Genomic DNA, 24,442 nt, shown 5'->3' on the forward strand with positions numbered 1-24,442 from the left:
TATTATTATTATTATTATTATTATTATTATTATTATTATTATGTGGAGTCTTGGAAGACTTTGGGGCCACATGGTTGCAGACTTGGGTGGGAAAGTAGGGGCAGCAGGTGCTGCGCAGGGAGACTCTTGTGCCTCACAGTTTCCTTACATGAAGCCCCTTGTTTTAGTATCCAATAAGGTGGAAGGATTAAAAAGTAAGCATTCCATGGTTTGGGTGCCTGGAATGTCCTAAACTACGGAAACAGCCCTCCGCTGCCAGGGAATATGAGAAAAAGAATACCATGAGTGTAGCCAGGAATTTTGTTAAGGGCCCTCCAAAAAAGTTGTTGGGAGATCGTGAGTAAAAATCAGCACAAAAAAGGACATTACAGGGGGCAGGCTTTTATTATGTAAAAGTTTACAGATTTTAGATATGTACGTGTGGTAGTGTTGGGTTGTTTTTAATAAGGAACATGACAGAGATTGGATTACTGCTTCACAATGTAAATATAGTACAGCCCTAAATTCCATAGGACTATAAACGGAGGGACAAGCAATTAAAAGTACTGTCATCATTATCGTTGCTGCTAGAAGTGGGATGGGAGGGGATTTATAGCGAGCATCTTTGTAGGTGGATTTCTGCTGGGCCTGTGAAGAGACGCTGCCTGAAAGAACATGTAGGATCAATGTAGGCCAGGTAAGGTTACGCAGTTCAGGTAGCAGATTGTGGCGTGCTAATTAAAAGGCAGAAAATTGCGATTTATTTAAGATATTTTCATGACCATGGGAAGTGTGTTGCTCTGACCCTCTTTGCTTCTTTGCTTCTATCTCAAATCACCGTAAACTCTCTGCCCTCAACTCTGCCTCTGTCTTTTTAACTATCCCACCCATTTACCATCTTGCACAGAGCCCCTTTCCTTTGTTTCCCTTAATGGCCCATCACCCAGGCAATCACCCCAAAGCAGGAAGCTAGCCTGGCTTATATTTTAACACTTGCTGGGGCTAGAATGGTCTTGTCCTACAGCCTACGTCTCCCAAATTCGTAACAGTATCACTTGGAACTCTGACTGAAGTCCAGAGGAAGCAGGAAACATACTGAAAACAGTATGGCTTGCTATTATGTAAAGATGCATAAAATCACACTGTCAGTGACCCAGTAAAGGTACACACGATACCTTTAAAGCACATTTGAAGCACATTCTTTCCCTCTGGACAGTGTGCTGTTTACTGGCATTTCTTGTTTCCCTCTAACCATAGTTTGTGATACATTGTCAAGGATGCTCCCCAGCCAAAGGATTGCACATGGCAGATAACTCTTTATTGTCAAAGCTAACAGTAGTTTCTATGGCTCTGAATACCCATGCACACCAGTCTAGCATCTAGGCAGCTGTTCCCAAGTCCACACTCTAAGGAGTAGTAACAGGGAGCCACTCCTCCTCCACCAGTTTATGTACCTCCCCACAACAGGCTGCACTCACAGCTGGAGACTACATCTGCATGAAGCTTTTTTCTGCTCATCCCTCCTCAATCCCCTCCTGGTTTTGGGAAACAGTGGTGCAGGAGAGGGTGGGGAAGCACCCAGCTCCTTGCCTGACCTGCCTTTTCCTCCTCTTCTTCCATCCCAGCCTGTGCTCCACCCTCCAGCTCTGTAGCTTCTCTTGCCTCCTGGCCAGTACAGTTCCCACAAATCACTGCCCCCCTCTCCTGAGTCAGACTCCATTCCCCTTCCCCCAGTGCACACTTGCCAGCATCCTGCCAGTCCCTGACACAGATCCAAATTGGACAAACGAATAGAATAGAATAATAATTTATTGGCCAAATACTAACATACAGTACTTGGAATTTTGTTTCAGCTACATTGCAATGTAAAAGTACTTTATACAAAGTGTGCAGAACACTAGTTCAAGATCACCAGCAGAGTGACTTCAGAACAGATTGAGGTTGTTGGTGGTGCCTCTGGCGCCGACTGAATAGCACTAGTTGATAATGCTTGACTTTCGAACCTGCTATAAAACTGATTCAAACTGACCTCCAGATCAGGATTTAAGACCGTGGCTTGGAGATTAGAGATAACCAACTGCCTGATTCAAACATCACAGCAAACTATGGTTAAATCAACCAGAAAATGGAGGCCAATGGGTGTGCAAGAGCGGAGAAGGTGATGTGAGTCTGTGGCACGTTCCTATGGTTTGGAGGGCCATCAGAACTGAGCCAAGCAAATAAGGTTGGAGGATGGAGATAAAGTAGCATGCTAGTAGTTAATGGTTGGATTAAATTTTTCCCAAAAGCTGGAGGTTGCCAACCATGAGGAATTGCCCCTGTCTCCTAGTTCTGTGTTGGCACAATCAATATACTTTCAGCCACATTTGTCGCGTAGCAGTTAGGTTGGCAGATGGGAAATCCAATCTGTATCTACCTAATCTATGTCCATTCTTTTGTGCCCCATTGTTACTTGGTGTGTTTGCATCCAGTCCCACACAATGAATTAGATACTTCTTTCAGTAATTTTACACTCCGGACTGATAATTTTTTCCAAACACATTTTATTTCTGATTTTCCATTACAGGCAAGTCCTGTATGCCCTGAGCATTACAGTTGTTTATTCTTGTCATCTGCTGGCTCAGCTGCACTCTGTGGACAGATCTCTTTCACACAATCCCTTCAAACTCTGGGAAAATTGTGTTTTTAATTACCTCTTAGGGGACCTTCCAAGTACTTAATCTGCAGTCCTTGGTTGACACCAGATTAATAGATACCTGTCCTTCTGCAAGCCCTTGGGGAGGCCACAGGTGGAAGATCTGAAAGTCATTAGAAATGATTTTCTGGTGTGGAACCATTACCAAATTAGTGTGAAAATGAGGAGAGATTGATAAACAATTTGCAGAAAACTAGTTTTTAAAGACCAAAATTGTTCTTAGAACTACCTTCGTGTGATAAAGTTGCCCTTCTCTTGAACGCTCCCTGTGACTAATTCCCTATCTTGGAAAAGCTCTGAGTCCAAAGACATTAGTTAAATCAGACTGCAAAGAACTATCTTTTGCCTCTGGTCTCACAATGTTTCACCTGACATATTTTTCTCCCTAAAGAAAATGTTTTGAATTTAGCAGCACACCAAAAATACACCAACTGGAGCATTCAAATTCATAGCTATTATCATACCTAAAAAAGGACAGCTTACCAATAAAAGTAACTTGAAACATGCCATGTACCCTAGTGTGAAGATTCCACAGGATTGCGCTGATACATACTATAAGCAGCTCATAAATGTTATGGTTCCTGCAGTTAGGTCTACTGGTATTTTGGGGGTTTTTTAAAAAAATATTTTGAGACTGATTTTCCCCCCATCCATTATTTTCAGTTGTACTGCCAGTTACCTACAAAACAGGTAAACAGTTGAAATGCAGTTTCCAAAATGTAGGACATCTTGGTCAGAAATATTTTAAATCGAAATCCCAGATTTTGACTTGATTTTCAACCGTTGCAAATCTTTTATCTCACTTTTATTCCTTTCTTACTTATAGGTAGGTATGCTGTTCGCTCCTATGTAGTTTTCAGGTACAAATCCAGAACATATTGAAAATCCTTGTCATTAAATTTATTGCTTTCTGTACCATAGGAACTTTCTGGTTAGCTAGCTACCATTACATCGCAGTAATTCACATTAATTTCAGTGAAATTGCTTTTCCATGGAAATTGAGTCCAGCATTCTTGCTTGTCATTAAGTATGCCTGGCCCACTTATTTATTTATGAAAGTAGGTGTATGCCACTTTGGTGTTAGGACGACGCACATGTCTGTAGTGGTCATCAGCCAAAGCAAACCAACTGGAGGTCTCATGAGCGAGGTTTCCAAAGTAGATCTAAGTGTCCAGACAACCAGGCTCATATGTATGCAGGTCGTGCTTCAGATAACTCAGTCCCAAATCATTTTGGACTTTAATGATTAAATTGTGCAGAATGCCCCAATAATAGATGACCAGAAACATTATGCACCAGTTTCCAAACTGTCTTCAAAGGCAGCACTACAAAACAGCATTTTACAGTACAGTAGTTTAACCTGGATCTGACTTGGGCATGGATTACTGAGGTCTGACCTCTCTAAATAAGCACACACCCAGCACACACACACACACACCCTGAAAACCCTATAGTATCAAATTTAAATTTATAGAAAGGTGGAGGAGATTTAGGGTTATCTGTAACACCTGCCTCCAAAGTGGAAACATTATGGACAAATATGTTCGAATCCAGGTGACAGCTAGGTTTAATTGAATGATTTTGGAAACAATGGGATGGAAAACATCACTTTCAACCAATTGGATCAGGGCATTTTATCAAGTGTTATCTTTAAACTGGGATAGCCCATGGAGTTTTTGTCAAGAATAGACCCTTCTCACTGATAAAGTACGTAATAGGAGAAAAAGAGTGGGTTGTAGTCAACTAAGTCCTAGTCAGAGTAGATCCGTTGAAATGAACGAATCCTAACTTTAGTGAGCCTACTCTGAGTACGACTAGCATTGAGCACTACCTAATGCCTTTATAAGACATCAGTTTTGCAGGTATCCCTGTTACTGAGAAAGGAGCAGAGGCAGCAATATGATACCTGCAGCTACATTTATTGCAACTACACTGTCACAATCAGCTCATGCAAAAGTAGGTCAGATCCATAAGGCAAAATGAGCTCGGGTTTCTTATGAAATTCAGCTGGGCTTGTTGTAAGCCAAAAATGGCTTATCTTCTGAGTTAGCCCAATAAAACTCAGAGACAAGAGGAGTTAGGAGTCCATTATGTTTATTGCAAAGCAATAAGGTTACAGTCATAGAATCATAGAATCATAGAGTTGGAAGAGACCACAAGGGCCATCCAGTCCAACCCCCTGCCAAGCAGGAAACACCATCAAAGCATTCTTGACATATGCCTGTCAAGCCTCTGCTTAAAAATCTCCAAAGAAGGAGACTCCACCACACTCCTTGGTAGCAAATTCTACTGCCGAACAGCTCTTACTGTCAGGAAGTTCTTCCTAATGTTTAGGTGGAATCTTCTTTCTTGAAGTTTGAATCCATTGCTCCGTGTCCGCTGCTCTGGAGCAGCAGAAAACAACCTTTCTCCCTCCTCCATATGACATCCTTTCATATATTTGAACATGGCTATCATATCACCCCTTAACCTTCTCTTCTCCAGGCTAAACATACCCAGCTCCCTAAGCCGTTCCTCATAAGGCATCGTTTCCAGGCCTTTGACCATTTTGGTTGCCCTCCTCTGGACACGTTCCAGCTTGTCAGTATCCTTCTTGAACTGTGGTGCCCAGAACTGGACACAGTACTCCAGGTGAGGTCTGACCAGAGCAGAATACAGTGATACTATTACTTCCCTTGATCTAGATGCTATACTCCTATTGATGCAGCCCAGAATTGTATTGGCTTTTTTAGCTGCTGCATCACACTGCTGACTCATGTCAAGTCTGTGGTCTACCAAGACTCCTAGGTCCTTTTCACATGTACTGCTCTCAAGTACATGTGAAATCTCAATCTTTTCGGAATACTGCAACCCCACCCAAAGGTCGGGCAGGAATTTATAACATTTCAGACAAAGGATTTTGATTTAACCAATCACATAAATCATTACATCATTTTATATTTAATATTCATCATCTCATTTCATATTTAATATGTATGTCATTACCTAATCTAATACGCATGCGCAATAAGCGTTGCTAACTAAACTTTGATTCTTACCGTGATCTGTTACATATTGTTAGTTTGCATGTATGGGAACCTGTGTTACGTGTGGATGTAACAATTTATGTTCTAGTTTATGAATTGCTTCTTTGTGATTTACGTATTAGCTGACCTTCTATCCCAGTAGGGACGGCTTCTTGCTGAATCATCAGTTTCTTTAAAGCAACAGGTTACCATAATTCACTAATATAAGCATATTCCAGGATTTATAGGGATTTACATTATCACCTTAATTGGGGCCCTTTGGGCCCCTGCTACAGGCTGATTAGATAAATGAGTATAAACTTGCATCTGTGCACAAAGCCAGATGTTTAGTAAACACTAGTGCCTAAATTGAGCCTGGTGATTGTCCTTTGGCTTACTGAAGAGGGCAGTAAGAACACTTTTCTCCTCTCACGTGTGCTGCTTTTTTTAAGAGGATTTGGCTGCTGCCTACTTAAATTACTCCCCACTTTATTGCATAGTTGTATATTTCATATGGCAGTTAGCAAGAACCTCATTGAGATAATGGAGAATGTTAAAGAACAACTTCACACAAAGTCTACAAAACTTCTGTTTTTAGGTACCTGGCCTGCCAAGTGCTGCTTGCACAAGCACAGAAACTTGCTTAACATTCTGAGCCATACTGGCGTTGGTGCCCAATCTTGGGTTTTAAAAATGTGTGTGTTATGTTTGATTTCCTATACAGTTCAGTCTTGTGAGCTGGAGAAATTGATATATTAAGCCAGACAAGCTGCTTTAACACCATCCGTCGTAGTAGCAGAGGGGTTGTGAACAACATCGGCAGAGAGCTTTCACAGTGGGTTGCCATAAGCAGTAGGGATCAAGGTCCTGTTTACTGGAAGAGCTCCCAAGTCCCCTTTTTACTGTTATAATTAAAGAAACATGAATATGCACTCCAGTAAATGTGTAACAGTCAATATGGAAATCTGAAAATTAATTCATGCCTCACAATTCCATTCCGAATGTTGGCAATGTCAATCAATATGAATGACAGTTATCCAGCTGCTGCTATGAAGATGCTTCCAGAGAGATGCTTATTGTCAGATGTTTTGCAGCATCCACACAATGTTGTTGGCATCAAAATGTCAGCCAGTTCTCCACCCTAGCCCCCATTTTATTCAGATTTACCCTTTCTGTGGGAAATCCGATAAGTTAAAAAAAGGGGGCGGGCAGTCCCTACAGCCAATGACTCATTTTCAATATTTGTACAACACATTAACAATACATTCAGCCCTCATTTTGGAGGACTGTAAGACTGCTTGGTTTTCTATCAAAGCCTCTTTAAAAAAACCAACTTGTTCATGATGTAAAATGGCAATGACTTTGTGTCAGGGACATTTTCCAGCATACTGGGATATGAGTAGTCATTCTTGCAGGAGGCATACCTGATGGGAAGAGCAGGGAAGCCCAAGCCCTGGAGGGGCCTGAGAGATCATCACAGCTCACCAGGACGTGGGAGTTCACCCTATCGTTAATATTTATCCTTGCCCAGGAAAACATGAGCATACCTAGGATATTGGTGAGTACCAACACACAGGATTTCCCCCCAAGGTAGTCAAGTGCAGGAACAAGATTATGGAGGCTACAGATCCCTAGTAAGCAAAAACTGAAACCATTTGAAATTACAGCTTTATGAACAGAGGAGCTTTCCTATTTCCCAAGCAACCTCCTCATGAGACACTCACTTGATTTATATCATGATCAACCAATTCCAATTCAAGGTAGTCAATTCACATTTTCACTTGCACTCCTTCCATTTCGTAGGCTTGCCATACGTCTAGAATTTCCTGGACATGCCCGGGATTTGGCCGTCAAGAACTGCATCCGGACAGGAATCCCTTTAATGTCCAGGGAAATCTGGATGTATGGCAACCCATATTGGAAGTGGCAATTTTGGCAATTTCTTTTTTTAAAAAATGCCCCAAAATCACCTCTTCTTTTTTTGCCCAACTTTTCTATCCAGATTTTCACTTTCTGAAATAAGGCAACTCTACAATAGGGCAGTGCCTGTCTGTGCTTCTCTACCTGATTACGGAAGAAAATAAGTGTCCTTAATTCTTGGTGTCAATTATTTCAATTTCATTTTGCCCTCACCACTTATAAATGCTCTCAAGAATCAATCAACATAGGCTTTAGTTGATTAATCTGCAATTAATAGCCTTAGAAGAAAGGTGCTCAGCATAGCTGCCAAGTTATCCCTTTTTTTAAGGGATTTTCCCTTATGCTGAATAGGCTTCCTCGCGAGAAAAGGGAAAACTTGGCAGCTATGGTGCTCAGTCGACTCTGTATTGATAAAATTGTTACTGGTATGTGTTTGGGAGGGTGGGCCGTATGCCTGAACCCCCACTCTAATTCCTGGATCCAGCACAGATTCAATTCTGGGAATAGCTTGGCTAGCTTCCTCTAAGTATGGGCCATTAAGGTAACAAAGGAATTGGCTCTGTGCTAGATAACAAATGGGTGGACCTTCCTGCAACTCCCTGGTAGTTAGAAAGATAACGGCAGAGTTGAGTTAGAAGCTGGAAGGGCGGCCACAGGCTGGGCAGAAATAAAGAGCTATGCTTAATTTCTGTTGGAATCCAAGGCTGTGGCTATGGGAGAAGCAAGACCCTCTTGGGGTGTTAATGTTGTGAACCCCTCCACTGCAGGCTCAGGTTGTATGTGTGTGATAAACCATATATCACAATGACATCACAGTCTCTGCTGTTCCTCATTCTGAAGAAAACATGAAGTCTTTGGGTCAACATTTTATTTGGACCCTGCTATAAGAAACGTAGATTTGGGTCAGGCAGCCTAAATCACCCCACCAATTCTAACAGCAAAATCTGTCAATCTCCCATTTAAAATAAGTCCTAGTTTGACGCTTCAAAACCATTGTGGAATGGAAGTTGTAAAATAATTTGCTAGCTGTAATTGGTTTCCTCCAGTTTCTCTATTTGCTCTTTTGAGGAATGCTAGATACCTTAGCTACTAAGAGATGTGATTAGCTTTTCTTGCACTAAGGCCACAGAGAGGGCCATTCCATCATTACTTTAATAATAGTCTCTCTTCCTCTCTCTCTCTCTCTCTCTCTCTCTCTCTCTCTCTCTCTCTCTCTCTCTCTCTCATATTCCAGACATTTATTTCAGACTCTTTTATTCTGACATAAAATGAAATGTATATACAACCTGACTTTTGAGAGCTTTGACCTAGTTGTGCTGGCCTCACCAGTAGCTTAAATGATATGACACTAAAACAAATGCAGGAATATGTGTGACAGTGTATATTGGGAAATTAGTTAAGAAACTAAATTAAAAAATTCCTTCAGTAGCACCTTAAAGACCAACTAAGTTTTAATTTTGGTATGAGCTTTCGTGTGCATGCACACTTCACCAGATACCAATTTTGAATTAGTATTTTATTTTTTAAAAACCCTATAATTTCTTTTGGGAACGTGGATGAATTTTTACCCGTTAAGGAAGTGATGTCAAACTTTGGCCCCTTTTGCCTCTCTGTAACTTCCAAAGCTGCCAAGCAGCATTTATTTATTTACTATATTTCATAGAATTTCATAGAATTGTAGAGTTGGAAGGGACCACGAGGGTCATCTAGTCCAACCCCCTGTAATGAAGGAATCTTTGACCCAATGTGGGGCTCAAACCCACGACCCTGAGATTAAGAGTCTCATGCTCATCAGGCTTACAAAGAAGCAAAGACAAAGAAGGGGGGAGATCAGTTTTTTTAAAGGGCAGTGTTGTTAACTGAATAGCAGCTGGCAACTCTTGTTCCTTTGGCCTATGGATGGGAAGCCTCCTCCAGGCATCTCTGTCTGGTGCCTGACACTCTCCAGAGGCCACAGCCCACACCAATCTTGCTTCACACCCTCCTTGAGTGTTCCTGCCGGGTTGGGATGAATCTTTGAACTCTGACCTTTGCTTGCCTAGATGGAGGATAGAGAGGGGTGTATGAGGGTGCAGGAACTAGCCTATGTGCAAAGGTGATATTTTTCTCCATCGTCAGGGCACAGCCTCTAAAACAGGTGGCTCTTCATGTGTAGAGACTCCCCTCTAGTGCTCTAATTCCACAAGGTTCTAAATCACAGGGTGCATGGAAAAGGCTTCCCTTTGCAGACAGAGGTTTCCTGGACACGTAGACAGTGTGAGAGCAGATGTGCCTTCCCTACTCTGTGCAATTGATTATTTATTGTGGGAACTGAATGCCCAAGAGTAGAGAGTGTGATATCCATGCCGGAACCTGCAGATAGCGGCATGAATCTCCAAGGGAGATACAAGCTGACAGTCGAAACAAAAAATAAAAAAAATTCCTTCCAGTAGCACCTTAGAGACCAACTAAGTTTGTCATTGGTATGAGCTTCCGTGTGCATGCACACTTCTTCAGATACCTGACAGTGCTCAAATGACCAAAGGATATTGATTACATTGCTTAATTAAAATATTTTATTTATTTTAAAAATTAAAACCACAACATTACCAAGCAATGAAACAGCGACACTCCAGAAAAGCCAGCTTTCCTGAACTCTCCTGGGTGGAGCTACCAAAATGGCTTCATCCTAATACGACACAGTTGTCTGAACCTGACATATGTCTTCAGACAGCGGTGCTGAACGTCAAGTTGGAAACTGGCAAGTGGGTCCACACGGGCAAAGAAACCAGGTTGAATCCTTGCATTAGCTCTTCTCCCAGAGACTAGTGAAGATGCACAAGAAAAATACACAACATGCTTCTTCACGGAACTGCATCAAGGCACTTCAATAGAATTTGTTCAGCTCATAAAAGCTAAAGTGGTTTCTCCTGCTTTTGATAGAAACTCGCTTATAACATTTTTATTTGCTTGGCATAACCGTGGTTTCCCCCCCCCCCCGGTGTGGATGATTCAGACAGCCCTTCCATTATCCATCCATCCATGCAGCAGCAGCAGTAGCAGCAGAAGAAGAAGATTTTATGTAAGTCTATCCAGAGAGCGGGTGCATCTTATGTCATGCCTCACCCTGGTGTAAGAAGTGTGTGCATGTGCAACAATGCACAGAAAAAGCCAGGACTCCGATGCCTTGGAGCCTGGCATTGGAGAAGTCAAAAAGATGTCCTGTCTGCTTAGCAAAAACTTGCTTAGCTCCAGCTTGTCTCTGCCAATGTGCCCATGGCTGACAAAACCCCAGACTGCCGCTGCACATCACTGACATTTCTACCAGAATGTTCTTTTTCTTCCCTTTTAAAATGTGGGGTAGTTTACAGTTACCCAGGGGCTAATGCACATACCTATTTATTGTGAGTTGCCATGGCAGTTTGGCACATGAGCGCCTTAAGCGTGACTGATTAAAATGATTCGGTATTGTATCCTCGCTCCTTAATTTTTTATAAAGTGGCTGAGAAAAGTTCTCGCAATTATGTGGTATCTATTTTTATCTCTACAGAAGCTTAACTAATATTTGCCCCTACAATGTCCTTACATTAAAGACAAGCATAAATCATTGGCGATGTAGTGTTGCATTGAAAAGCCATCCTTCAAAGCCCAAAAGGAAGCCAATTATTATAGGAATGATTATGGGAAGTCAAGGGAAGCCAGCTTCGCATGGCAACTTTGGCTTTCCTGACAAGTGATTAATTTTACCATAGCAAAACCATTGCTCCCCCCTTTTGAATTTCTTTTTAAAAAAACATTGATTTTTGCAAAACAGTTCCTTCTCTGATATGAGCTGCTTCAGAAGCAAGAACTCAAGAAAAATGAAAGAAATTGTATAAAGAGAACAGAAAAGCACAACAGTGCTAGTATTAAATATAAAAGCCAGTTTCCCTTTTCCCCTTGCTGCTTCAAAAGGAAACCCTTCTGATTGTTTAAATACACTCTGAGCAACAAGCAAACCTAAACATTAAAGGCCTAGTACTTTGTGAAGTATTAAATATGGGTCCGGACTATGCTTCAGACAGGGTGGGAGGAACTCGCACCACCACTCTGATATCTGAACAGGGTAAAATTGGATTTGCGTGTCATATGAAAAGCTGCACTGAGGAGGGGGTGATTTTGAAGTAGAAAAAGAAGAAAGGGTGAAGCAGCTGAATGCTCCCTCAAGAGATGATTAGAAGGTGGTGACAAAAGAAAGAGCCTTTTTGGTAGTGGCTCCTGGGCAGTGGTTTATAGAATTATCTTTTCCTTGTACCAACCTTAACATCTTTTCATACTTCCAGGCATTTCACAGTATTTGATGGTAGCTGTTGGGTTTTTAAAATTGTTTTTTTGTTGGATGTAATAATAATAATAATAATAATAATAATAATAATAATAATAATAATAATAATAATTTATCTCTACCCCACCCATCGGGCTGGGTTTCCCCAGCCACTCTGGGCGGCTTTCAACAGAACAGAATAAAACTTCAAACATTAAAAACTTCCCTAATCAGGGCTGCCTTCAGATGTCTTCTAAATGTCGGATAGTTGTTTATTTCCTTGACATCTGATGGGAGGGTGTTCGACAGGGTGGGCGACACTACCGAGAAGGCCCTCTGCCTAGTTCCCTATAACCTCACTTGTCATAGGGCGGGAACTGCCAGAAGGCCCTCGGAGCTGGACCTCAGTGTCTGGGCTGAATGATGGGGATGGAGACGCTCATTCAGGTATACTGGGCTGAGGCCAAGACAAGCTGTTATCTTGAGATATAAATATTTGTGGGGTAGGATGCTTTTTAATGTTGTATTGTTCCTGTTTTGAATTCAGTATGCTTATTTTCTGTAAGTTACCTTGAGGTTTGTCTTGGTATAAGGCATTTTAAGAATAAATAAATGAATAATCACAGTAGCATTAGTAAAAAATAACTACCGGTACTATTTCTCTCTCCACACTCTACCACTACTCCTAGCCGAGTTATTTTGTGAAAATCTCTGGAGGAAAGTTACACCAAACTGTGCCTGTAGTTTGAGCCTCAGGGTGAGGGTGATAAAAGAAAAATACATAAAAACAAAGAGCAGTACTGTATAAAACAACATTTTTGCCGCCTAAGTTTGATCTTTTTTAATTTTTTAAAAAGAGACTTCAGAATTTTGAGCCCAGAATAAACTACACAAAACAAGAATTCTTGCATATACAGTAGTGACATGTCATGCATAATGTAATTTGTGCAACCTTCAGATCATTTGTCAAGGAACATAACAGCAAAGGGATAAGGTATAATATGAGAAGAATGTGGAGATCATATTAGACTAAGCTTGGGGTTGCCCATGTGGCACCCATGGGTACAATGGCACCCTGGAGGATTTCTTCAGGCACCCACAAAGCCCCCCTCATCCTGTGATGATGAAGGAGATTATCTTTCTCCCCATGGGAAGTACAGACCCTCCAAGTGTCCCTGTTCTCCAGGGACATCCCTGATTTAGAAAATCTGTCCCAGTTTCTGATTAGATCCCGGAATGTCCTGCTTTTCCTTAGGATGTCCCTATTTTCATTGGAGAAATGTTGAAGGATATGGAATTATCCAGCTCCTGAACCATCTGAAGGCAATCCTATATAAGGAAGGGTGAGTTTTTTAATGTCCAATGTTTTATTATGTTTTTATATATGTTGGAAGCCGCCCGGAGTGGCTGGGGCAACCCAGTAAGATGTGTGGGGTATAAAGAGTAAAATTATGATTATGGAATGGGACGTCCCTATTTTCATCGGAGAAGTGTTGGATGCTATGGAAGTACACAGAGCTGAAGGAGGAGGCTGAGAAAGCAGCACCCTTTCCCTGTTCTCCTTTCAGCTTTAGGTGCTGTTCAAAGGCTCCCTTTGGCACCTGAACTGCTAATATGAGCCTCAGAAAGCACATAAGGTAGAAGGTGAGCATCACTGTCTTTCGCTTCCTCTTTCAGCTTTATCTGCTTTTCAAGGCTCAGATGGGAGGACAGAATGTTGGATACAACAGGAGAAGGGGAGAAAGAGAGAGAGAGAGAGAGAGAGAGAGAGAGAGAGAGAGAGAGAGAGAGAGAGAGGAAAAAACACATGTAAATGAGTAAGAGCCATTCAATCCTGTCAAAACTGCATATTTTTTTCATAGACCCCTCTTCCCAACCCATCTCTCCTCAACTGGCATCAAATCACTGATCACATCTGTCTTCCTTGCCTTAATTGTAAATCTCTCTCTCTCTCTCTCTCTCTCTCTCTCTCTCTCTCTCTCTCTCTCTCTCTCTCTCTCTCTCTCTCTCTCTCTCTCTTTCCAGCATTGCCACAGCACAAAAATATGGACCAGAAGCATGAGTCCTTAAGAGTCCCAATAACTTTGCAAAGGACCCCCTCAAAACCAGAATCACTTTTATAATGTGGTTTTGTTGTCATCCAATGTGAAAAATAAATAAATCAAGAAGATCCATGAGAGTCTGTGCTTTCCACCAATTTATTTAGAGTTCTAGCAAGCACTGACTTTATGACTTCTGCTATGCAGTCTACCAGTGCAGCTTTTATTTGATGGTGGTTTGGGAGGGGGGAGCCCCGTGTAAAATCATGCAAATTCAAGAAGAGGCATTTTAATTTTACAGGGTTTAACTTTCACCTAGAGACTCACAGAAAAACAGCTTGCACACACGCGTGTGTTTTCTCTCTTTCTGCCCAGGGTTGGCAGGGACCCAGGGGAAGGACAGCGAAGATCCAGCAGAATGTCTAGGACTAAAATGAGATTAGGGACCAGATCTCCCAGGCCCAACACTCCTATTCATACAAAAAAAGAATGGGAATGGTGGATTGTTTGGGAGGAAATTTGGAAGCTCTATCACCCTTCAGTTTTGAGCATAGTTCTCATTGACACAGCATGCATTTCCTCTTTCATATTTCTCAAGTTCTGTTGGTGCCAGCAGTTCCCCTCCCTCCATGCACACACATAATAGCCAGCCTCAGTCACAACCATGTGATGTTGTGTATTTAAAGTGCTTCAGTTTTATTTATAGCTCTTCTGAAACCAGCATCAGCTCATCATTTCAGTGTGGAATAGAATATATAATTTGAGCACCAATGTTTCTATTTTGCACAAGAATATGAAAAACCCCACATGGTTTTTGTCTGTTTTTGTGCCTCTGCCTACAGGCACACACACACACCTTTTGTCTGTCTGTCTACATGTGCATGCCCCCCCACTTCCACATCATATTTCCCCCCCCCTTGCTCTTGACCTCACTGGATGGAGATTTCCATATTTTAGACTCCCCACCTCACGCCTTTCACATTTAGAAGCCAAGGAGACAGGTTGGGACTAAGTAACTCACAGAGCTGTGCAAATCTGCTCCCGGGAGGAGGTTATCCAAAATCAGTTTTAAAAAGAGCCCCTCAAGGATCCAATTCCAAATCTGTCATGTCATGATTGGACAGATCATTGGTGTGTACTTTATGGGAACAATATTATTAGTTTTTTTTAAACATATATATACTTCGTAGCATACACTACTCATGCCCATGCTCAGTAGCGAAGTACAATATGGGTACACAGTAACATGATTTTTCATACTGGGTTACACAGTGTTATGGAATTGGATTCCAGTTGCAAGGAAGGAGCTTCCGGCTAAACATCAAGAGGAACTGTCTGATGGTAAGAGCAGTTTGACAGTAGAACAGACTCCCTCGGGAGATTGTGGATTCTCCTTCATTCGAGGTTCATAGCCGTCAGTCTTGGTTGCATTGCAGGGAGTTGGAATAGATGACCCCCAGCGTCCCTTCCAACTCTACAGTTGGAAATGCCATCATTCTCCAGTGTTTTTTTCTTCCAAAGGAAACCAAACCCAGCTCATGCTGACCCTGAACTGAAATTTCTCATTGTTTGGCAAAAAAAATGGGAAGTGAGCCACCATGTTTGGCAAACAACAAGGGAGAAATGGGTCCAGTCCAGATTGTTTACATGTGTCCTCTCTTAATCTATTTTCCTGGTAAGAACAAAACAAAGCCCAGCTGTTCTTCCAGACCGCAAATAAATATAGGCCCAGATCCAAAGGCATCCTGTTAGTTTTGTGCATCCAGGGGGCCTTTGAGCTTCCCAGTGGTGCAAGTATCTTAAAAAATGTCATAGTATGGGAGCAAAGGCGGTTTTAGGGTTGTACAATGGGTGTGGTGGCACTGGGAGCCATGCTGCAGGGGACGCCATTGCACAGGGTGCTGCTAAAATTTGAGAGTCCAAAGTCTGCCGCCACAGGGGAGTCACTTCAGCTGTGGTGCATTCCACAGCAAAGCAATTAACACTGAAGGGCTTGCAATGATCAGAGTGTGGCTAATGCAAAAGCCCTGTTTGGGAATTCGTTTTTTGCATGTGATGACGTGAAAGAAAGCCATGTGTGTGTGTGCCAACCCCTGCTGCCTTCACTGTGTCATCTTCTCATATTTCATCCTCATCCCTCCATGAGTTGGAGGGTCACCTTCTGGAGCAGAGAGCAGCCGGAACTCATGGAGACTCCCTGTGTGTGGAACCCTGGAAAGATCAGGCTGCTAAATTGCATGGGGATCCTTTGAGAGTGGAAGAGGCCCTCTGCTTCAGAACTTTGGCTTCCATCTCATGGAGAGCTCAGAAATATGAGATGATGACACGCTGGAGAGTTTGGTCCCTGGGAGTGGGCCTGCTGCTCCGCCTCACACACACCCAGATACAGCTGAAATCATTGACAATTTCATGCTAACGTTTTGTGTAGTTAGTTTCATCCACATTGTTGTGGGTGTGGCATATACCCACCATAGCAGCTGCTGACCTGTTCAGGGGTGGACAGTGACAAGGTCCACCCCTGGTGCCAATCCAACAGTTCCACCAACTTTCCTCCTAAGTCCCATCTAGGTAAGCAGCAGTGAAGCTGGTACTGGAAGGAAGCACTCCTGCCACATATACCACTAGGTAAAGGTAAAGCCGAGGGAGCTAGCTTACAGCTTCCGGGTCATGTGGCCAGCATGACTAAGCCGCTTCTGGTGAACCAGAGCAGCGCACGGAAACGCCGATTACCTTCCCGCCGGAGCGGTACCTATTTATCTACTTGCACTTTGACGTGCTTTCGAACTGCTAGGTTGGCAGGAGCTGGGACCGAGCAACGGGAGCGTCGCAGGGATTCAAAGCGCTGACCTTCTTATCATCAAGCCAGAGCCATGCCACAGAATGAACCAGTAGCAGATGGTGTATGGAGGGGCCTGTACTCACTTGACCTCTGGTCGGTACAAAAGCACAGGCAGAAACACCCGATGGACTAAAGTGGTGCATTTGCACTGCATCAGCCTCACCAGGACCTCACTCTTCTCCTTCGATCTCCCTGTAAGCAGCAGCAGCAACGAGACTGGGGAGTGCCACTCACTGCCCCATCATGCCATCTGCTGCCGGAACGAATTCATAGAAAAGCATCACCTGCTCCTAAAACATCAAAAACTTACCAAACCACTTTTTAAATTGAAGGGATTTTCAAAACTGATTTGTTGCATTGACTTTTAGAGGTCGGTAATGTTCAAAGGAAAATTTGATTTGAGTCCTATCTAGAGAAAAACAGCTTACAACATTGTCCCTATTCAGCCTGTAGTTATAATATATAGTGGGGAAGGGAACAATTTTGCATCTTCAAGGCACTGGATAGGATGTCTTCAAAAGAATTTATTCAGCTCATAAAAGCTAAAGTAATTTCTCATGTTTATGATATAAACCAACTTACCATTCTTACTTGCTTGGCATCAGATCAGGATGCAATATTTTATCTCTCCCTCTGACTCTGACCCCTGGGTGTGGCAATGATTCAGTCAGCCCATCAATGCAGCAGATTTTATGCTATTATTTTCCTACTGTGAGAAGACATATCTCATCTCATGCTTCATTTGCCACAATGTTTTCCTGCCACTGAGCAGAAAGGGTGTGGTTGGTTGGAGACAGAGCACTTATATGCCCGCAATATTTAAATCCTATTACAGTATTTCCTTGCATTTTCAACAGCAGTTAAGCCACTTGATCCATTTGGCCAGCTGCAAGCAGAAATAACAACCCACAGAAACCTGTTCTTCCAGGTAGCAGGTACAATATTGAGAGCCAGAGTGTTGTAGTGGTTACGGTGTTGGGTTAAAACCTGGGACCAGTCACTTCCTCTCAACCTAATCTACCTCATAGGGTTGTTGTACCACCACTCTCCCCCTGCCAGCACCTGCTGTCTGAGGCAGCCACTTCATCCTACCTATTGTTAGGGCTGGCCTTGTTCTACATTCCAATTCTTGGTCACACTAGAATGTGTCCGAGAGACAGAAATCAAGAACTGGGTTTTAAGTGTATGATAATGACACGTGATAGCAGCTACTGCATGGCACATCTGCAGCAACATCACATTAGTGATGTAGAAGAATTGACACTGTTTTATTTATTTATAGACTATGTCTGGGTATTTGTCAAGGGTCATGTGTGAAGCAGCCCCCATGGCAGGCATATTATTCAAGGCTTCACCACTTGCAGGTAGATGCGAGTGACTGCTACATACCTTCCTTGAGAACTGGATTGGGTGTGGTGTATTCCCCCTCCCCCTTATAGTTAATTGCCTATTACTTAGTTTCCATTGTCTCCATCAGCTTGTGGGTTGCATCATGCTCAAGAGAGAAGATTTTTCCATTCCACTTTGCATGACAGCAGAAGCATGTACTAACTGTGCTGAGCTAAGTTCCCCAAGGAACAGTTGTTGCACAGGCAGTTGTTGAAGGTAGGACAGTTTATTGAACTATTTATTGGTAACTGATGATAAAAGAAAAGTAACAAACTGGACAGTCTCTGGTCTGGTTAATAGGTCTGAATAATCTGCCTCTCTTGGCTTCCTTTAAGCTGAGTGCCCCATAGCAAACTCTATCTATCTAATCTATCATCTCTATATCTATCAATCATCTATATCTATCTATCTATCTATCTATCTATCTATCTATCTATCTATCTATCTATCTATCTATATCTATCTATATCTATCTATCTATCTATCTATCTATCTATCTATCTATCTATCTATCTCTATCATCTATCATCTTCCTTCCTTCCTTCCTTCCTTCCTTCCTTCCTTCCTTCCTTCCTTCCTTCCTTCCTTCCTTCCTTCCTTCCTTCCTTCCTATTTACATTTATGACCCATGCCTTCATGTATATAGATGCCTGAGTGGGCTACAGCACATAATATGAGCAAGGAGTGCAATTAAATTAACAAAACAATAAAACCCCATGACAGAAGCGTCTGGGGCAGGTGATCAAAACAAACTAGGCTAGGTGGCCCCACCAGAGAAAGGGAGACACTCATTCAATCAGAGGATAAAGGTGTGGTGGCTGGCAGAGAAGGATCAAGGAAGGGGAAATAGTAAGAAACAAGAGATGAGTAAAGAGCCAGGCCATGGGAAAACCTTGTCACAGTGACTTGGGGCACAATGTGGGAGGATGGAAAAAGCAGCAGTTCTGTTGCCAACCACTCTAGTGACAAGTAGGGGAAAGTTAACTGGAGGAAGGAAGAGGCTGCTTGCACTCCAGATGACAGAGAAATTAACAGGGAAGCAAGGCTACTTAAATAAGCAGATCTCAGAAGAGTTCACTGGGTGTTTTCTGAAGGTAGGAGAGTCCCTGGTGCTCTGGAGACCCTTGGGAGCGAGAGGATGGAAGCTTCCACATCAGATTTATTAAGATTATTATTAATATGGTTGTTTGTCTTGTTAGAAATAGCGGCAGTTAAGCTAAATTGACACATGGGGGGGGGAATGCTCTAGGTTGATCTTCTAGAATATCTGGCCGGCTTTCGCACTTGGAGTAGAGAAGGTGCCACCTCGTCCTTCTGCTCAGGTGGGCCAACCTTGTGACCAGCCCCTTGAAATGAGCTTGAAGGAAGGAGGGTGCCGGCACAAACACTTCCCACTTCTGTTTGCTTCCTACAGGGATTCAAAGAGGACAGGACGTGGCCATGGACCGTCATCTCCCAGAAAGTTTCTGTCCCATTCATCTTAATAACTATATTGATTCTTCTTCTGCTGTCATATATTTAATTTCCACTAGATCAGAAAAAAACACCCCTCTCCCCAAAGTAGCCTTGTACGTACTTGTTCCTTGTATGTGGGAAGGACTGCATCTCGCAAGAGAGCATTTGCTTTGCATCCAGGTGGTTTTTGGTTCAATCCCTGGCAACTCCAGGTAGGGCTGGGGAAAGGTTCCTGTCTGAAACCCTGGAGTGCAGCTGCCAATCAGTGCAGACAGTACTGCAGTTGATGGACTGAGAATCTGGCTCAGTATAAGGCATCTTCCTATATTCCTGAAAAAGACCAGCTAGAGCATCTCACCCTTTTCCCCATACTCTCATCAATGGTTAAATGGGGATTTCTGGCAGAAGAGGTAGCATGCAGTGTGTGTGTGTGGGGGGGGGAGAGTCTTCCTTCCCTTTTCTTTAGTATAATTTGCTTCTGTCCTTGGCTACTTAGTATTGCATTTTGTAGCTAAAGCTGCTTCATTCCAGTTTTAATAATGCAGCCAAGCTGCTTTCTGCCATAATCTCAATATAATCACCATAATTCCTTCAGCTTCCAATATAGGTCATGTTATGTTTGATTCAATAAAATTTTGCTCTAAAGCTTTATTAATCTGATAGTACATTAGGCTGCGTCGATTTGATAACGCTCTGCTGTTATTTTGTTTGCTTTTATACCGTTGTTGCTTCTAATATTGAGTTTGATTAAATAAATAAATATGTCATTGCTGCTGTGTAAGTCTGCCAGCTCTGTCTCCATTCTTTTGGCATACAATGATCATATGTGCTTTCAGATCCACAAAGCCTTGCTAGGTCAGAGCAATGGTCTAACTTAGCCTTGGGAGCCTTGGAAGCTACAGAGGAAGAACAAAGGAGTGGGCATTAATAAAGGATTCCTTTCTCTCTCTTTTTTTTAAAAAATAGCTTTTATTTATCTGCAAAGAAAGAACAAAGATGTTTGAGTAAAGAATACAGGCAAGGTTTGTGATCTCCCCATTGACCCATGCAAGTCATCACTTGATGCTGCAGTCATCACCAACCAACCCTTATCTGAAAGAAAGTTCTGTTGAAGTCAATGAGATTTAGGACTGCTTCACAGTTGTTTGCTTATTCCTACACATGTGTAAATGCGGGTGGTGCTATGGTCTAAACCGCTGAGCCTCTTGGGCTTGCCGATCAGAAGGTTGGCGATTTGATGGGGTGAGCTCCCATTGCTCTGTTCCAGCTCCTGTCCAGCCTAGCAGTTCAAAAGCACGCCTGCGCAAGTAGATAAATAGGAAGGTAAATGGTGTTTCTGTGCACTCCGGTTTCCATCATGGTGTTCCGTTGCACCAGAAGCGGTTTAGTCATGTTGGCCACACGATCTGGAAAACTGTCTGTGGACAAACACCAGCTCCCTCGGCCTGAAAGCGAGATGAGCGCCGCAATCCCATAGTTGCTTTTGACTGGATTTAACAATCCAGGGGTCCTTTACCATACCTTTACATGTCGGGTGTTATGAGTAAACTCTGTCTGCTAGGCAATATGGATAGGCTAACATACCCTACATAACCTGCGGATTTATTAAGGATTAAGGTGCAACTGTAAGCAAAGTCCTTACTTGGAAGTAAGTCCCACCAGGGATGAATTTCAAGTAAAATGTTTTAGGCCTTGAGTATATATGGATGCGGGTGGCGCTGTGGGTTAAACCACAGAGCCTAGGGCTTGCCGATCAGAAGTCTGGTGGTTCGAATCCCATTGCTCGGTCCCAGCTCCTGCCAACCTAGCAGTTTGAAAGCACGTCAAAGTGCAAGTAGATAAATAGGTACCGCTCCAAGCAGCAAGGTAAACGGCGTTTCCATGTGCTGCTCTGGTTTGCCAGAAGCGGCTTTGTCATGCTGGCCACATGACCTGGAAGCTGTACGCCAGCTCCCTCGGCCAATAACGCAAGATGAGCGCCACAACCCCAGAGTCAGTCACGACTGGACCTAATGGTCAGGGGTCCCTTTACCTTTATACCAGTATGTAGCTTACCTTAATCTTATCTATGAAGCTGTCCATATAGAGCAAAAGGGAAGAAAGAAGCCTCTTTCACTAGCTGTGCTTTTGCAGAAGGAGAGAGTAGGAGGAAAGGAGAGGGAGGGGAAAATGAAGTATAGAATTTTATATATATATTAAAAGATTTTTGCATCCTTTGGCCAAGAAACTATGTGCAGCAGCATTTGTTAGTATAATTGCATATGTTGAAAGCTTCATTACAAAAGAACAGTGAGTACTCAGCAATGGGAACATTTCAGTAAAGTGCTAATTTTCAGATGGCTGCCTGTCAGCATCTTTATTTGTCTCACATGGCCAGAGTGTCTGGGAGCAGTTTCTACCAAATTTGGACCTTTAAATAACTCCTGGTCACTGAGGATTGTATCATTCCAAATGCACAAGGCAGAGGGGAGAAAGCATCTTAATCCTGTTGATGAATGTGGTTTAATAGTGTTGCTCATGTTTGAAGCTGCAGTGCAGAAAGAATGGATCTTGAGTATCATAACATCAGAATTGAATCGTTTTTTCTTCCACCCAGTTCCAAGAAACATCTTGGGAAAGCTTTGGAAAGCTGAAGTATATGTCAGTGATAGAAGCAGTCATGGCTTCTGCAAAAGTATTTGCAAGTCACAGAAACAGAAGCTCGGCTCATTATAAAAAGGGGACAAAAGGGGACACAGTTTTGCATAAAATTTCCATACGCAAATTTATATGTGTAGATGAAAAACGAGAAATGATTACTAGAATATAAAAAGAAACAAATTAAGAGTCATCCCAATGAGGAAGACGATGACCAGGTGACTGCTATGTCTGCTCAGTCTGCAATTTAGAACAGAGCCCATACTTTTCTATTTATTTTTTCATTGAAATGAATAAAGGCCCCTCCTACTTGTGGGCTGGCATTCTGATATGTGGACTCTGTGAAAAACCTGCATGCATGAGCAGTAAGGTAAAGGTAAAGGGACCCCTGACCATTAGGTCCAGTTGTGACTGACTCTGGGGTTGCGGTGCTCATCTCGCATTATTGGCCGAGGGAGCCGGCGTACAGCTTCCAGGTCATGTGGCCAGCATGACAAAAGCCACTTCTGGCGAACCAGAGCAGCACACGGAAACGCCGTTTACCTTCCCGCTGTAGCGGTTCCTATTTATCTACTTGCATTTTGACGTGCTTTCGAACTGCTAGGTTGGCAGGAGCTGGGACCAAGCAACGGGAGCTCACCCCGTCACAGGGATTCGAACCGCTGACTTTCTGATCAGCAAGCCCTAGGCTCTGTGGTTTAACCCACAGTGCCACCTGGGTCGCTGTGAAAAACCTGCATGCATGAGCAGTACCTAGCCCAAAATAAACACCCATATGGAGGTACTATAATTTAGTTAAATTAACTGAGCATCCAATAACCAGAGTTCTCTAGGCAATGAGCACATTGAAAGCCAAGTGAAATCACAAGTCAGCAAAACAGATGTCAATAACAGTACAATTACTTGCAATGGAGACATAGCGATGCATTTAAAGTTGGGGTGGTTAACCTTTGACACTTTAGATGTTGCTGAACTACAATCCCAACTATCTGACCATTGGCCCTGCTGACTGAGGCGCAGGGGTATCATCTTCCCCCCAGAAATATCTCATTGCTATTCAAACATTTTGAATCTCCTAATAATGAGTTCCCATCGATGAAAGATCATTCTGGGCGATCCAGGAACCTCCCTAACATAGGAATGCTTGGCCAGCTAGCTGAGCACCTTGTTAGAAGCCCAAAACAGTGACTCTTGCAAGGAAACAAGCAGGGAACGAGGAGGAGGAGGAGGAGGAGGAGGAGGAGGAGGAGGAGGAGGAGGAGGAGGAGGAGAAGAAGAAGAAGAAGAAGAAGAAGAAGAAGAAGAAGAAGAAGAAGAAGAAGAAGAAGAAGAAGAAGAAGAAGAAGAAGAAGAAATGTAAAGAGGAACTCTAAAAACAGCTCAATGTTTTGGGAAGACCAGCATACTTGACTAACTGGAACACTAAGCGGGATTGCTGCACACTGCAACATTTTGCTGCAGATCCCAATTGTTCTTTTTCTGTTAAAAGTGCAAACTTCTGTGCACAGAATAGGGCAGGGCCATGCACAAATCCCACACATGAATAGAAAAGAAAGAGAAGAACTTGCACAGAGACCTTACACTGACCCACTTCAGTCCTTTAATGGTACATTATCGACTTATCTGTTTTTGTTGTGGGCAGAGAGTTATTACATTTTGTGCTTCCTGTACTGCCCATGACATTGGTGGTATATTAGTCCATTCCTGATATAGCACCTGGCTGGGGGATTTTTTTTCAAGTTCAACAGTTATATAAGGTACTTTTTTCCAGGCTATCCTTATTTACGGATAGGCACCAGCACAATGTCTTTTAATTTATTTGCTGCCTTTAGCTATTCTTCTCCACGGTGGAATCAATGACTCTTTATTTAAACTCCACAGATGTCAGGTTCTCTGTGCCAGGCAGAACAGGCTAAGAAGCTTTTCCACATAAATCCTGCAAGAAATATATCTGGAAAGACATTTCGGAGACAGATAAACAGTCAGGATTTGTTTCCTCATTTGGCTTTCGCTCCACCTTTGTGTGGATTTCAAGATCAGAAAGATTTATGGGATTTGAGATCCCTGAATTGGCAAAAAGGGACATTATTACGGTCAACAAATAAGGATCTGGACTCTCTTCACTCTCTGATCATAATAGTCCAGAAAATTGGGTTGAAATGTTCTGAGACTTACTGTAGAACGTGTCTCTGATAAAATGTA

At 42.7% G+C, this 24,442-nt stretch overlaps 1 long non-coding RNA gene across 1 annotated transcript; it reads left to right on the plus strand.

The window, feature by feature from the left end:
- The first annotated feature begins 578 nt into the window (after window positions 1-578).
- On the plus strand, window positions 579-13,636 carry LOC148686299 (uncharacterized). The gene is made up of 3 exons (XR_015949381.1): window positions 579-676; window positions 13,137-13,224; window positions 13,559-13,636. It is a non-coding gene; the product is annotated as an uncharacterized LOC148686299 (long non-coding RNA).
- Window positions 13,637-24,442: the final 10,806 nt, after the last annotated feature.

This window comes from Zootoca vivipara, chromosome 3 (genome assembly GCF_965207765.1).
Source record: "Zootoca vivipara chromosome 3, rZooViv2.hap1.1, whole genome shotgun sequence".
Classification (NCBI taxonomy): domain Eukaryota; kingdom Metazoa; phylum Chordata; class Lepidosauria; order Squamata; family Lacertidae; genus Zootoca; species Zootoca vivipara.